Source organism: Cyanistes caeruleus, chromosome 3 (genome assembly GCF_971803275.1).
Source record: "Cyanistes caeruleus chromosome 3, bCyaCae1.hap1.1, whole genome shotgun sequence".
Classification (NCBI taxonomy): domain Eukaryota; kingdom Metazoa; phylum Chordata; class Aves; order Passeriformes; family Paridae; genus Cyanistes; species Cyanistes caeruleus.
Window position 1 is genome coordinate 66,754,889 of NC_141703.1, and position 16,413 is coordinate 66,771,301.

Here is a 16,413-nt window from a genome sequence, read left to right on the forward strand (position 1 = left end):
AAATAAGTGGTGTCATTTAGGGTTGGTTACAGGAGGAAAATTTGTGTAAATTGTTATAGGGTGATAATTATTGAGAATTACAAAATTAGAAACCTAACCTACAGTAAAAGAATATTAGTTTTTTTCACTAGACAAATGTCACTTCAAATTGACCACAATTCTATTAGCCTGAACTACAAACTTTGGATTCCTGGCTTCTTTTTTGTTTAAATGGGAACATTGGCTCCATTTCCTACATTCCTACAAGATCATATATCATGCTATGTACAGCACACAGTCTCAGGACTGTTCCAAAGGGACAGAGCTCACATTAGATCTTAGAGCAGAACATATTTCTTCATGCTGAAAAATGGGCTTTTAGTGTGGCGGCACTGTAGCAATGAGCCACCTGACCCACAGCACTGTTTCCACTTAATAACTGTTTTCTGTATTATTATTTCATTAGAACAACATAGAGGACAAGTTAAAGAGTGTATACAATAATTTTGTTGGTTGGTTGGTTGGTTGGTTGGGTTTTTTCTGGTGGTTTTTTTGTATTTGTGCTGTTATATATCATGATGTTCTATAGATCAGTGGCCAAAATGAAAACAGAAGTTTCAGGACAAAATTAAAAAATCCTGTGTAATAAAAATCATCCAACTATATATAACCTTTCCAGGAAAAAAACGTTGAGTAAATTAACTTTGTTTATTGGAACTGGAGGAACAGAAGCCTCCCAGTTGAAATGTCACTAGTCTGGATAATAAGCATGGTTTCCCCCTGCTTGCAGCTCATGACAAACCAAATAACTGGAGCTAAACACATTTATCATTGGAGAAGTTCAGTTCCAGTACAAAATATGAAGTGACTCCAAATAGTGTGCAAAAACAAACCCTTAGAATTCCAATGTTCCTGACCTTTCAGCACAAATTGTAACCTGCAGGCCAGGCATACCTTTCCTTCCTCTCTCTTCTCCTCCCTCCAGCTTTTAAAAAGTTATTTTACATGTAAGTCTGATCTATGCTGTGAAAACCAGGCTGTAGTTCTGTAGTCTTTTACCCAGTGTGTTTTATTTTACTCTGCCTGCAGTTCTCTTCTTACTTCTAATGCTTATAACACAGAGTTGCTTCACTGATTTCTGATTAAAGGAAGGGAAGTAGAATTTGGACTATATGGTCCACATTTATGTCAAAATTATGATGTAAAATACTTAATTGCTTCTCTCCTTTAGTAGAAAGCTATCTCCAGTGGGGGTGACTAATTATACCCTTAACTGAGTGGGAGTTTCATGCTGTATTTCATTCATATCCAAACTTTACTGCAGAACCCATCAGCACACAAAGAAATAAACCAGATTTTCAGAATTTTTTCTTAGCAGATAATATTAGAAGACCAAGACCCAAAGATGGTTCCCAAACAGTGCAACATTTGATGCAATACTGACCCTGAGTCTCATGATACATGGTTTATTAAGTAATTGCATTGTTCTTCTAACCTAAGCCAAGTCTTACTTCCTCATTTACTCAGAAACATTCAGATTAATGAAAATAATATATCTCAAAATGGATGCACGACATCCTTTGGGTTTTCTTTCCTGAAGGTCATTCCCATAGATAAAAGGGAGACGCCAGGAGATGTTGTCATTTAGTTTACTTTATGTCTATGCCGTAAAATAAACTCAAGGATGCAGCCTGTAGTGCAAAATAATGGATTATAAATTGCCAGACAAGCATGTGAAATTACCTAGTAAATCTCAGTAATTGTGTCAAAACATTTCAAAAATTGGATGCAATATTGCAGTCCTGGTTTTGACTTTTTTCTATGTAAATAAGTATGCATCATTCTAGGAAAGCCTCCAAGAATTAAAAAAAAAAGCAATTAAAAAAATTATCTTGCCTCTCAGATTTTAGCAGCAATCATGCATTACTATGCAGACTGAAATCTCCCCCTATGACTCTGGTTGAAGCAAATGTACGTCACTGTCAAGTTACTTATTTCTGTTGTTTATAAATGGTGTTAAGGAGAAATGGTTCAGGGAGAAATGTCTTTCTACTGGAAAAAAGAAAGAAATGATGACAGCATGGGGTAAAAATGCTGACAAGGGCAACTGTTACTGCTAAACCTTAAACTTAAAAATCATATAATAAACAGATTACTTCGGCCATACAGATACAGACAATCATACACAGCACCCTGCATGAGATCCTGGCTAAACCCTTGCTACTGGAGCTCAGTGAAATTGTGTTTAAGATCTAACCTGCAGGGGCATTCCTAGCCAGATGTACCTGATACTGACTGCAAACCTCCTATCTGAGTTCCAGAAAGGAGGAAAGGCTGTCACCTTCTCCAAGATGGAAGTGCTGGCCCTTGCAGGCAGTCACCACAAGCAGAGTCAGCGTCCCGATCTCCTCTTAAATAGTTGCTACAAGCATTTAGGGGACAACTCTTGAACTTCTTGTTTTATTCTAATTAATAAGCAGAGACAAATCTTCAAGTGCACTGAGCAGTAAACAAGTAGAAAGAAGATGGAAAAAATTCAACTTGTATATGCTGCCAACTCTATGTCAATTGTAAGAAACTGCTGAAAACAATTAATATAATGATGCCCTTTAAAAAATGCTCTTTCTTCTTTTTCCAAAGGCATACAGCTTCTGCCTCTTCTGTGTGCTACAATATAAATGATACTTCTGTTCAATTTATGAATTCAGCATATTCCCCCTAAGTTTCCACCCTTACAGCAGTTCCACATATATTTCCTGTGCTTTCTCATAAAATCTAAATTTGGCAATTTGTTTTCCTTTGTCAGGAGTCTGTAACCAGCAGTACATTCAATACCCAAAAGAATTCTGCCCAAATAGTTAGGTTAATGGTTGGACTAAATGTTCTTAGAAGTTCTTTCCAGCCTAAATAATTCTATGATTATTTGGTTAGTTCTGTCCAGAGATTCTTTTGCAGCTCTGAGGTGGCACCTTCAGCCATTTTTCCTTGCTTGTTTAACTTCAAGTCTTCATATCAAACTTGATATGGTGTTTGTGCATGCAGCCAGCTCTGTGTGCAGGGGCAATAAATTATTCAGAATAGTTTCTGAAACAACATTTTTCTAAATTGTCATTTCTTCAAACTACTCTTAGCAGGACACAGCCGAAGACCATATTTAACCAGGAACTACTATTCAACTTTCCATCGGTAAGCTTATCCTATCCTTACAGAGCCTGAAAACAATATATGCTATTTTCAGGAGTAACATTTCAGACAAGTAAAGAATTGAAGGTATTTGACAGATATTAGGAAAAAAGAAAGTGTTATGAAGTCATACCCCTGACAGTATGAATTGTCATGGATCTCTCCTCACCCCAGGGACTGTATAGAAATCCTGCTAATATTGTTGGCTGATGCAAAGACAAGCATAGTCCTACAGCAGCAGCCCATATTAGCAATTTGAACAGCCAAAAAGGTTTCTGTTGCTGTTGACATTACTTAGGGTACCTAAGAGAGTTGTCACAGCTTCTTCTATTGCTTCTCTCTCCCTTGAGAGACAGGAGGATAAGACAGGAAGGCCACGTGCTGGAAAGGAATTGCTTAGAGTAACCATTAAGACATGCTAGGTGTTCCAGCAGCCCCTCTGCAGCCTCCCTGTCTGCACTCATATTTACATCATGCCTCTTTCAAGGCATTTAGGAAGATCTAAACCAAACTTGCTTGTTTGTTTAAAGCACCATAATGATGGACTAATATTTGCATTGAATGTTACTGCGTTCAGCTGGGTCAAACAAAGAGATGCCACTCCCCAGGAGAGACAAGATGACCAAAACAGATAATTTAGGTAATGAAGGTAGTATTCACAATGAATATCTTTGTCAGGATTTGGCCTTCAGACTGTAAGTTCAAAGACTTTGGAGGAGTCTGCACAGGCATGGGAGTGACCAGAACAATGTCAGACAGCCTCTGTGCACAGCTCTGTATTGTGTTAGCAGGGGAGCTGTGCCATCACCTTTCACCATCAGTAAATCTTCAAGGAAAACTGTAGTGTTCTAAAGGAGGTTTGTGAAAGCTACATTGTTTTTGACATTTAAAGCTAAGGCAACTGAACTCCAGAAATTATTTCAGAAAACAGTTACTGGAGAAAAAACTGGATTATCAGTTTGCTTTTCCCTCATTATTCACTTACTGTCCTTAATTTCCTTGTTTCATCCTTGTATTACAGTTAGGTACATTTTATCTTCATTACATAATCATTGCCAAATGAAAAGATTGATAATCATTGTATCAGCTTAAACCATGAGATATAGGCTGGAATAATTTACTGAATTACAATATGGAAGTTTCCATCTGTCCCTCATTTTGTCTGCTTAACTCAGCCCAGGATGAAGTTGGGTTTCTGGGCTGTGAGGGCACATTGCTGGTTCACATCCAGCTTTTCATCCATGAGAACCTCCAACGTCTTCTCTGCAGGGATGGTCTCAATGAGTTCCCTTCCCAGTGTGTGCTCATGTCTGGGATTGCCCTGACGCAGGTGCAGCCCCTTGCCCTTGGATTTGTTGAACCTCATGAGGTTCTTGTGGGCCCACTTCTCATGTTTGTCCAGGTCCCTCTGGATGGCATCCCATCCTTCTGTTGTGTCAACTACACTGCTCAGCTTTGTGTCATCTGAAAACTCTCTGAGGGTGCACTCGAGCCCACTGTTGATGCCAATGATGAAGATATTGGAGAGCACAAGCCCCAAGACAGGACCCTGAGGAACACCACTTGTCTGTGGCCTCCACCTGGACACAGAGCCATTGACCACAATTCTCTGGCTGTGTCCATCCAGCCAATTCCTTATCAAACAAATACTCCACCCTCACTTTAAGAAGGACATTGAGGTGCTGGAGCATGTCCGGAGAAGGGCAGCAGAGCAGGGGAAGGGTCTGGAGCACAAGTATGATGAGGAGCAACTGATGGAGCTGGGGTTGTTTAGCCTGGAGAAAAGGAGGCTCAGGGGAGACTTCATCACCCTCTTCAGCCACCTGAGGGGAGGGTGTACTACAGTGGGGGTCAGTTGCTCCTGACATGTCTTAAGTGAAAGGACAAGAAAAAATGACCCTAAAATGTGCCAGGAGAGGTTCAGATTAGATATTATAAAAAAAAAGAAAAAAAAAAAAAATCACATAAAGAATGGTTTAGCATTGGAATAAGATGCCCAGGGAGGTGCTGGAGTCACCATCTCTGGGAGTGTTCAAGACACATCTGGATGTGGCACTTGATTACAGTGGTGCTGGGTTGCTGGTTGGACTAGATGACCTTGAGGTTATCTTCCAAGCTTAATGACTCTGTGATCCTATGAATTTTCCTTATTCAGGTTATATTGAGTCCATTCAATTTAAATGATCAAACCAGAGCAGTAATCAAGCCTACATCTGTGATGAGGTACGAGACTTGCCAAAGTAATCTTCTTACCCTTATACTTACACTGGCTTACACTCTGCTCAGTGCCTTGCTTAGCCACTCTGAAGCACTTTACTGAGAGGTACTTTTTTGTTTTCATTAATGAGGCAGTGGAACTTAGGTGGAATTCAAGCTATCTGAAAATTGCCCTGCAATAGTTCCTTCTTCTTTAATTCAGTTGTATAGGAGCAAAAACTAGAGAGGAACATATTAGAGTGAAGTACAAATTCCTATCTCATTCCTCCCATACTTTGGAAGTTTCTACTTCATTTTACCCTATGAAACTGAGACTCCAAAGCTAGAGGAGAAGAACGGTTGCAAACTTGGGATGACTTCTTCATGAGGAATAATACAGTTATTAATATCTCCTTTTAGTCACCTTCTGCAGACATGGAAGCCTACCCAGGTAGGAGAGCTGAGCACTTAAATAACAATATTGAGGGAGAACAGGCTAAGAAGTCAAGGGGAGGATAATGGGGAATTACTTGTCTAGAAAGGAGTGATGCACTGAGCTTTATACATTCTAATTTCTTTTGTGTGTCTGTTAGATTTGCACTTTCTGTATTTCAATGACACATTCTCAAGAGCTAATAGATAAGAACATGGTGGCTCAAACTTTGCAAGGTTTGCATTTAATGTTTATGCTTGTTTTCTGCCTGCTTGGAAAAGGGATCGGAGAACTGCTGATTACTTTAGCAACAATGCATTATTGTCAGTCAATAAATAATCACAATCAGCTCTTTATTATTAAAGAGACAGATATGCTGGCTTAGGGACTTTAATTATTAAGTTAATGAAAGGATTTTTTATTAGCTTCACAAATTTGAAGGACTAATGGTATATATAGCATTTTGCATTGAGTACTTTTTTCTGTCACCTCCATACTCCTAATAGTGTAACCATTTCCCATTATAATGTGGCATTTGTTGTGTCCCTGCTTGTTGTGGACGTTAGCTACATGACTATTTCTCCTGAAAAAATTATAGGAACTTTGGAAAATAACAGCAAAATTATAAGAAGGATAGTAATTTAAGGATATGCTTAAAGATCATACTGAAAAGAATTGCTATATTGAAATCATTTAGGGAAACGTGCAGATACCATCAAAATTACTACCCTTTATCTCTTCAGCATACTTGTGTGCAGCTTGCATGTTTTAATAAACATGCATCACTCATTGTTGATTATTATAGAATTTAAAAAATAAAAATGTTTATGGCCTTAGAAAAGATACACTACTTGCCATTAGCAATACTACTAATAAATAACTAATTAAATAACTAATAAACTAACTAAATAACTATTAAATAACTAAATACAGCTATTTTAAATCACAAGATCATCTTTGGCAGGCATCAGTGCCTATGGGGTTGAGGTTGGAGAAAGGATGCACTCTGATTTTTGTAGAATACATCCCATAGACTATTTTGAGCAGTCCCTTTCAGCTTGGGCTCCGCCAAAATCTTCCTGGGGAAAAGCTGTAATACAAGGGGACACAATCCGATCTTTATCAAAAATAAAGCTGATAAACAAATCTCCATGTCATGGGGTGACTAACACGCAAAAAATTCAGACGGCTGCCTTGCAGTTGATTCTTCTGCAGTTTGCAGAATACCATCACTCTAAAAGTGTGTAGTATATAGTATAAATTATTGTCATAGTGAGATTCTGAGAAAATTAAAATTCCAGGATAAACTAATGAAGAAAATGGATAATAAGTCAAAAGGACAGCTCCTCTTGACTTTCAAACTCCTTTAGAAAATTTACAAAGTACTTTTCAACTAGGTGTTGTATTAGGTTATATACATATTTTATACATATAAAATATATTGTATAGAAGGTGAGATTACTGAGTTACCTTGCACAGTGTGAAACCCTTGGGCTCTTCAGGTTAATGTGTAGAATTTTATAGGTCTCCTACTGAGAAGGTACTGCACTGACAGCGAATTTTGTTGTACAGCCTCATCATGGCCCCATGTGCACACATCAAGAGACCCCACAAACAGCATTTTGGGAACTCCTGCTTTAGCACATTCAAGAGTGTTAGTGCACTGTTTATTGTTTACATTTATTGTTATTGTTTTTATTTATCTTTAAAGCTAAAGCAGAAGAATAAATAGTTAACACAATAAATGTATTATACTAAAGGGTGAGAATACTTGTAACTTGAGTTATGATTTTTTTCAAATATTGACTACTTTATTTCTTGTGTCTTTGAATATCTTAGAATACCTTAGAATAAGGCCACCTCAGGAAACAGCAATATTACTATTGGTCTTGAGAGAAAACATAGAAAAAGAATATGTATTTATGGTTGCACTGAGACCATAAAATAAAAGAGGTATATCAAGATTGTTCTTTAAAATTGTCTCAAAATATCTGGAACATGTACTATGTGAGCCCATTCAAGTGTTCTACAGAAGGAGAGAAAAACTCAGCAGAAAATATGCCCAGTCTGAGTCAAGGCTGTGATGAACAACATTCCTCTGTCAGAGAATGGGAAGAGGCGCCTGTGAGAATTAGAGAGTCTTAGGTGCATGGAACCAGAAGAAACATGCAGAAATCTGTTAATCTGCTTATCATTGAAATTAAGATATTTCTTCAAGGAAATATGATGGAGACACTGAATAAACTGTGGGATGGGCAGTAAGCAGAACTTGTGAGATCAGAAACTTACACAAAAGACAAGGAGACCAGGGAAGGGTTGCATTTTAAAGCTCGTTTGGCTGACAAGTGAGGATTTGGTATGCTTTTCAAGTCAGCCAATAGAACAGCAGTATAGCAGAGAAAAAAAAAAAAAACAAAAAAAAACCACCAACAAACAAACAGAAAGAAATAGAACTTTACTGAATCAACAACCTCACAAAGTATATTTTGTAATATGTAAAAGTTCTTGAGAGAGATTAAGAAAAATGTGTTACAAATTTCTTCATATACAAAAGTTCCACTGGAAGATTGTGGCACTTCCTACAAGGCATTTAGGTGCTTTTGAAACTTCTTCTTAGGTAACACATGCCCAGTTAATGAAAATCAGACTAGTGATACAGCTAGGACCCCTCTGTCCTTCTTTGTGTTAAATTTTAATAAAGTAATGTTAGCTTGATATTGGAACAGACATATTTCTTTGGTAGTGCCATGAGACCCCAACTGGTATATGTTAAGGGATCTATGGCATTTTGGTACTGCCACATCACAAGCTACCATACAACCAGAAATCTGTGTGAACACTGAGATCCATGGCTGAATCCAATTCAGAGAAACATAAAAAAAAATTAAATGTCATGAACTTCATGGAGAGTTGATGGATATGAGATTTCATTTTACAACATTCTTGTGTGGTTGCTTTCTACAGGAAAGTGTCATAAACTCAAGCCTGTCCTTAACAATCTCTCCAAGCATAGAGTGTTTCATACTGCAATAAAAATGGAAACAGATTGTTCTTTCTATCCAATCTTTTCTTCAAATTGATGCTCTTGTAAAACTTTTGCCCAGTTTTGAATTATCTTAGAGCTAAGACTTTTGCAGTACAGTGAAGTGAAATCTCCGCATTAGCTTGGAGTTCTCCTAAAATAAATCAGATGAGACATTGAAGTCTATGTCTGTGTTTGAAATATTTTTTCTTCCAGAAATTAACTTCAGTAAAATCTCACCAGTATTTTGTGTGGTATTACTAGGCTCTCTTTATGTGTGCTTTCCATGGATTCTGAGACTCTTTGGCATTTAGACTATCAAGCCAATGTTTCAAAGATCAGGTCTAGAATAGGTAATGTTTTAGCACCACAGATTTAGCAGCTCATTTCTAACCTATGTGCAGAGAAACTTGGTTTGGCTTTAATCTAATCTTTGTGATGAAGCAATCAGTGATATGGTAGATAAACTACTGTAAGGTTTGCATTTACTATTTATTGTTTCTATTCAAGCAGTATAATGTTACATTTCAGTATTTACATAATGAGGACTTTTCACCATGGCAAAAGCCTTGGCAGTTAGTCTGGGGTCTGTTTTACTTAAATTAAAATGTAAAAAAAGATGCTAAACCTGCCAAGAAAGAACAGAACACTGCAACTTGTATTTTATTCTTTATGATGTACATCACTTATCAAGATCAAGAGAAAAGTACACAAAGCCAGTAACTAGAAGAAAGAATATACAGACTGTCTTTTATTAACATGCCAAGATAGGTGCCTAAACTAAGAGACAGTGGAGTATTTGTGCAACTAAGGATCTAGACTCCAAGAGTTCACCTCAAGCTCTACTTTTATCTGCTGTGTTGTAGATTTTCCCAAGGTAATACAAATAACTGGTGATATATGGAAAATTATCACGTTTGTGAGATAAGAGATGATTAAACTAAAAAAGATTACCCCTGAAGACAGACACTTTCTGAAGACCCTGGGTTTTTTTTTAAATAAAAGCTGAAATTCTATGATGCATTTCTAACGCAAGGGGGCTTTCAAGATACGCTTCTGATTTTTGTGTAGTACAGATCATGTGCTATCTTGAATTGTCCAAGCCTTGTCTTGGGGGACACATAATGCCACTGAGGCTAAAAAAAAAAAAAAAAAAAAAAAAAAAAGTTAAAAGAGAGAAATGAGAATAAAAAGCCTTAGTGGGAAACCCCCAGTATTCCAAGCAAGCAGAGACGAATTCAGGTCTTTCTGAAATAAAGGCAAATGCAAATTATTCAAGTTCAGAAAATGCTTTTGAAACCAAACTTTTCAGACATGACAACGCCTGCATTTTCCATGTGAATGACAGACAGCAAACTCTAAAATTGCCACTTCTTAAAGTAAAAGAATTTGCCATAACACAAGCAAAAAATAACAGCAAACTCTAAAATAGTAAGAATTTTATGAATTAGAATGTATACACTCACAGCTTTTATCTCTGATCATCTTCTCCTGTGTGTAATGTTTCTAGTTTTGTAAAAAGTTAAGAAGATGAGTTTAAGCTGCATTAAACAGAATGAAGATATCTAAGCTAAAATAAAATTTAAAAAAGACTAGACCTTCTTGATGGGTGCTTTTTGCTTATTTGGAAATTGTGTTCAAATGGTTGCAAATGCTAAGGAGTGCTCACACAAGCACCTTGGAAAACACAGAATTTAATTTTAATACAAATTAAAATGAATCTGTAAGACTAGCAAATACGAAAACTGTACAAATCTGAGAAGAAAAATTTGGTTTATACATCCAATTTAAAATTGGCACTATATATCAAAAAACCCCAACCTCCTAGGTATAGCATCACAAATAAAAGCATTACATTTTTCAAAGGAAGTAATTATTTTTAAATTTGGGGTTACTTAAGTTCAGAAAAAAACTTCCCAAAGATTCAAAATTCTCCATGACAGCAAGTAATTCTTTACCCTGGGTGTGATGTGTCAGGAGCCTCCAGCCACTTGCTAGGTGGGCTACTAAGGAGTTTGGATAGCCTAACTGGCAGGTAAAGGTATTTTCCCCAGAGGAAAGTTGTCAAAATTAAGCTGTCTTTGAAAAAATAATTCAAGTCTGATGCATTGACAAATATCAATTAAATGAAAAGAAAATCACTTATCATGTAAGTATGAAATTGCTATCACTTTGGCATTTGAAATTTTAAATTCAAATATATGTAACCAGGCTAGTTTCTACACTGTCTAAGCAGGGCTTTTCCATCAGGGCTAAACTGTACATTGACCAGTTTATGCACATTTTCCCCTCTCAGAGTTGTCTAACCCAGTTCCCATTGTAACTGTTCTTGGGATATTGGTTTGTTGTTTGCGTTTTTTTACGGGCGGCAATATCACATTGGAACTATACAGAGGTGAGCAGGATTGGAGAGCAATTGGGAGAACTTGTCCATTTTTTAAGTTCTTCAGGCATTGTATTAAGACAAAGTACTAAAATATGAACTATGATCCTTCCAGCTTTTATCCTGGCATGTTTGGATATACCCCAGGTGTACATAAAGCTTTCTTCTGAAGGATATGTAGAGATCTTCCTAAATCTGCAAGTCTTGCAACTCTACATTATGCTGCATTTTGCTAGCAAGATTTGCTTATTATTGTTACTGTTAAGTATCCTGCATTTCAAAATATCCTTGTTTGAAATACGTAACTGGAGAAACTAGCTGAAATCCTTGAATTAGCCTAGGAATTGTTTGGTTTCAGTTATTTGCAGAGTTATATCAATACATCTCTTTATGTGGATTTTTGTGGTTGATGGGGTTTTTCTAATATGCCATATCACAGGGAACTGAAATATTTGTGAATAGAATTAACACTGCTGGTAATAATCCCACAGCAGGGGGAATTTTTTTGCTTTTTCTTATAATTCTCCTAGTAATTCCAAACAGTAATGTTTCCCTGTTTAACATTTTTTTTATAAATAAAGCTTACCAAATGCCTTAACAAGGGTAAACAGAATTTTTGAATTCTTTCAGTTCAGGTATTTCACAAAGAGCCAGGCAAATACAAATAAAACTAAGTACTCCCAAATACAAGCTATGTTAGAACTGGGAGTCCATAACAGTCAGGCTAAATCTTGATAAGTGAAACCCTGGGACAGGGTCATGATTTCAGCTTCACCTTCCTCAGAACTTGTTCAGTGCACTTGTGTTTTGAAGATTTTACAAAACTCTTGTATATTTTAAGAGTTGCTATGGGTCATTGTTGTACCTCAACCCTTCTCCTTCCAGAAGACGATGTCTGAAGCAAGGGACAGGGAACTTGCCTGAACCTTAAAAGTTCTGGTAACAGTAGTTTTTGCTATTTAGCAACCATCATACTCTTACAGGAGGACATGATTTTTTTTTGAGCTCCAGGCCTCATTTTCCAATGTATGTGTTATACAAAAACACTTACATGGTATAAGCAATATGTTTACAAGTTCTGGGAACACAGAAACTATTCTTTTCCTTCAGGAACAATGCCTAAGGCTGCTTTATCAAAGCAACTTTTCTTCAAAAATTGAGATCAAACTGATTTGTTTAACAGAAAGTGTTTTAGGGTTTTTTTTTTTTACTGAGCTGTCTTCTTCCCAAGCTAAAAAGGACATGCTAAAATATATTGTTTCTGTTTGTGACTAAAAAAGTCACATAATTATCTTCATAAAGTAAGATGTCCAAGGGCAGAAAAATATTATGTAGTCAGTATTATACATATATGCAGTCACTATGTGCAGTCAGTATTAAGTGATAATAATACAACATTTACTTCACAGTTCCTTTTTTATTTTTTAATTCTAGCCAGGCAGGGCTTCAGCTGTTTACAGGTACCATCAGTAATTACAAATACCATGAATAGTTAAGGTTCTGAAAGTTGTTTTGACTACTCACATAGTATTTATGTCTGTTTCTAATCTCTGAAAGAAGAAATGTAGTTCAAATGCTGAACACTTTAGGTATGTAACTAGCATTATAATTAAAAAAATAAATCTACACATTACACAAAACAATAAGGGATGAAGGCACAGATAGATGACTTTCTTGTGCATTATGTTACGATCTTAATTCAGCATTTAAATTCTGCCCAATTCCTTTAGCTTGTTGGTTTCTGTATTTGTCATGAATATTCTTGTCATTTAGAGAAAAGCATAAACCACAGCAGATTATTATAGTAGCACACCCGACACTGTGGCTTTTAGCAGAGGCAAGTAGCAGAAATATTTACTTCAGTTTACCAAACAAAAGATGGCCAAAAAAACCCAAACAGAAACACAGACAGGTGACTTGCAAGACATGTCCCTGGTACAGCCAATGGCTTGCTCAGAATTTTATTTGTAAGATTCTTTGCTTCTCCAGATTGAAAGCTTTCACCAATTTTACTAGGCAGGGAAGAGTGAAATCCGATCTTTGTAGTTTAGGTTATTAATTCTCCTCTGACATTCAGATATTTAAGTATCTATGGTTCCTGTTTATCCACGGGGCCTGCTGGAGTAGGCCTGCAGGTCTTATAATTTTCTTCCAGAGAAACTAAGAATGTGGGAGGAAAACCAGAAGGAGTGGAACTGGGGATGGAGTGCAGCACGTTTTGCGTTAACACAGAGTTAAAATACCAGCAGAATATTATCTGGATCTGGGTCTTGGGGAATGTATCCAGCTTCCACGCTATAGAGAAAGCAGGATGTCAAATGAAGCACATAAATTTCTTACACAGTTGAGGAAAAGACACTGATGTCTTTGAAAAGCTCCAGAGGGAGATCCCATCTGATTAAGTGCAGGCATTTAAGAAACTCAAGACAATTAAAAGAAAAATGTGCCTCTACTCATTGTTCTCACTTCCAAAAATTTATACAAGTAGATTTATTTGTTGCTCTGATCAGTGTCCTTATGTTACTTTGACAAGCTTCTTATAATTGAAATGCTAGAACCCACAGCCCTTTCAAAGCAATGGGAGACAAAACATTAAAACTGAGCAATGTACATGTACTATAAATTATACCTGGAGCTAGTTTTATCTAGTCACCAAGTATAATGGTATTCCTGATTTCAACTGCATACTCAAACTTACTCCCACCTCCCTTTAACTTTGGCCAGCTCAAAACTTAAAAAAAAAATTATATAATTTATTGCTTGTGTTACACTGTAGTTTTAGTTACAGAGGTATTTTGTTTCCTTCCTCATTCCCAATGACTGTTTTTTTCCAGAAAAGATTTTCAAAAATGCACTCATCTGCTAAAACTTTGCCACAAAAAAATAATTTTCTTTTATGTGACTGTTTTTAATCCACTCTTCTTCCCCTGCCTATCATACAGAAAGGGACTAACTAAATCCCTGTCTTGGTCCTTGGCCACAGAAGACAGGTATCTAATGAAGTTCACTGCACTCCCCGAGAGCTCGGCAAGGAGCAACCTGGCAGGGCTGACACCTAAACAGAAGCTGTTGAGAAACCCCTTTGCTGCTTATGAAAAAATAAAGGAGTATGTGTGCTGAATGATACAAATCCTATAAAATCAGCAAGTAAACTCTGAAAAATCCCTGTAATGTATTTTTCTTTGGTTTCTTGATCAGAGACTAATTGACCTTCATGAGGGGAAAAAAAAAAAAAAAGTCATTTAATAAAATCAAGCATCTCAGGATAGGAAGTGAAACTTTATTGTCCTACTGTTTCTACAGAATTCACCTAATCACCCCATGATGATCATCTCAGAAAATTAATTGCTCCAAAATGCTTTTCAGATTTAAGATTAGCACCTTGGCATTCTGCAGAATTAATGCCTTCTGCCTCACCCCTTTCAGGACCTCCTGCTGCCCAAACTCTTCCACACTTCTCACTGCTTTCCATTATACTCCAGTCCTCTCCTGTTCTTGCATTATCTCCAGTTTCTACTTCCCACTATTTTCCCAACACTGCCAATGTCTCCTCTACTTCCCTTTCTCCACAATGTCCCCAGCCCCTCCTTCACGACTCCAGCAAGGGACAATCCATAAATGCTTTACCTAGTGGTACCTTCTCACTGCCTGGTGAACTAGCACACATAAATAACTTCAGCAGCAGCTACTCAAAAATTACACTGGCTCTTATCTCATCTTTAGTTTTATAGCGGGCCATCACTTTTGTCTCTTGTACAGTCAAAATTTTGATTAAACTTGGTTGTTTCTGATACTTCTTTCCACCTTTCAAACTAGCTTGAAGGTATCCAAACTTTTCAAAAGTTGTGGGAGAAATGTCACAGCAGCTGAGCAACGCAAAGCCACAACAGTACAACTTTGTTCTCTTAAAACACCAAGGAAAAAATTGTAAAGAGCAAGAGAAAATATGAAAGAATTACTTAAGATATAATTACTTTAAGTACCATTAAAATATAACGGAAAAAAAATGGAAAATAATGTACATTTAGCAGCTAATTAAAACTATAACTTCCTATAATGAACAGTTAGGAAAGGTCTACTACAAAAAAGCAAATAAAACCAGAAAATTAGACTATCCAGATGGCAAAAACAAGAAAAGTGACTTTTAAAAGGTATTTAAAAATACTTTGATTGATGTGGTCCAAAATATTTCAGTTTTATTTATTAAGGAAGAGTATAAATTGGGAGTTACATTTATTCTCATTTGTATTGAACCAGATGACAAACAACCACAATCAAAATTAGGCTTCCCCAGCACCAAGAGCTGTTTGCTGTAACAAGATCTGAATCCATGCTTCAAAGCCTTGATTCTTTGTTCTACCAGCTCCTCCTGAGTGTCATCATGTCAACATTAGTAGGCTGATCCTCCACATGTGGATCTGACACTTCACCAGACTTCACTCTCAGTAATTAAAGGAACTGCAATTAAAGCCTGACTTTAATTTGAAGCAGCCAGGATTTCTGTTCTTCCTCCTGATGCACATACTTCCACTTCTTGCCCCAAAATGTAACGGACTTTGAAGAAAAAAAAACCCTTTTGCATCACCAAAAAAGATAAAATATTAGATTTTCCAAATCTGCCAAATCAGACTCATTTTAGTATGTCAAATTAAATAATCAAATCTTAAATGTTTTTAGAAATCCTTAATTTTGGACATTCTTCTCCTGAGCTGTGCTGAAGTTTAGAAGTTTGGTGAATTCTCTCTCTTGTCTGGAAGTCTCCTTTTGCGTTCAAATATCAGAGCTGAGCTCAGGCTGTTTCACAGGTAACAAAAGTCATCAACTGACCCAAAGCAAACTGTGATACAATCAAACGGCTCAAACACAAGTAATTAGAGAATTATGTGCTTCTGACAGCCACGCTGCCTAGCCTTGAAAATCTGGGCAAATTTTACACTGATAACTGCCTGAGATTATTCATGCAGTTCCTGTTATTCATGAAACTATTGAAATCAAGGCAATCTATTCATTCAATCTATTCTCAGATCTGACAAAATGATATTCCTGAAGTTGAACAGAATCAGTCTCAACTGAGCAGAATTCACCCTGACATCTGTTATCTATGACAGAGGGGCAGATTTCCCATGCAGAGAATTACAGATTTAATTTTCAGAAAAAGTGTGTAAGCTATTTACACGTGCAAGTTACCCAATTTAAAGTGCAATGCTCTTGTGGTAG

The 16,413-nt window shown here is 36.7% G+C and overlaps 1 protein-coding gene across 3 annotated transcripts in view; it reads left to right on the plus strand.

Annotated features, from left to right (window-relative positions):
* STARD13 (StAR related lipid transfer domain containing 13) overlaps positions 1-16,413 on the plus strand; it is a 284,897-nt gene that overhangs the window by 45,503 nt on the left and 222,981 nt on the right. Inside the window, exon 1 of one of the 3 annotated variants that reach the window (XM_086881599.1) lies at positions 5,698-5,809. The exons of the other annotated variants lie outside the window; for them this stretch is intronic. The gene's annotated coding sequence lies outside the window, so the exon portion shown is untranslated. Of the gene's footprint in view, positions 1-5,697; positions 5,810-16,413 lie in introns of those variants that run through there. 3 annotated transcript variants of the gene reach the window in all.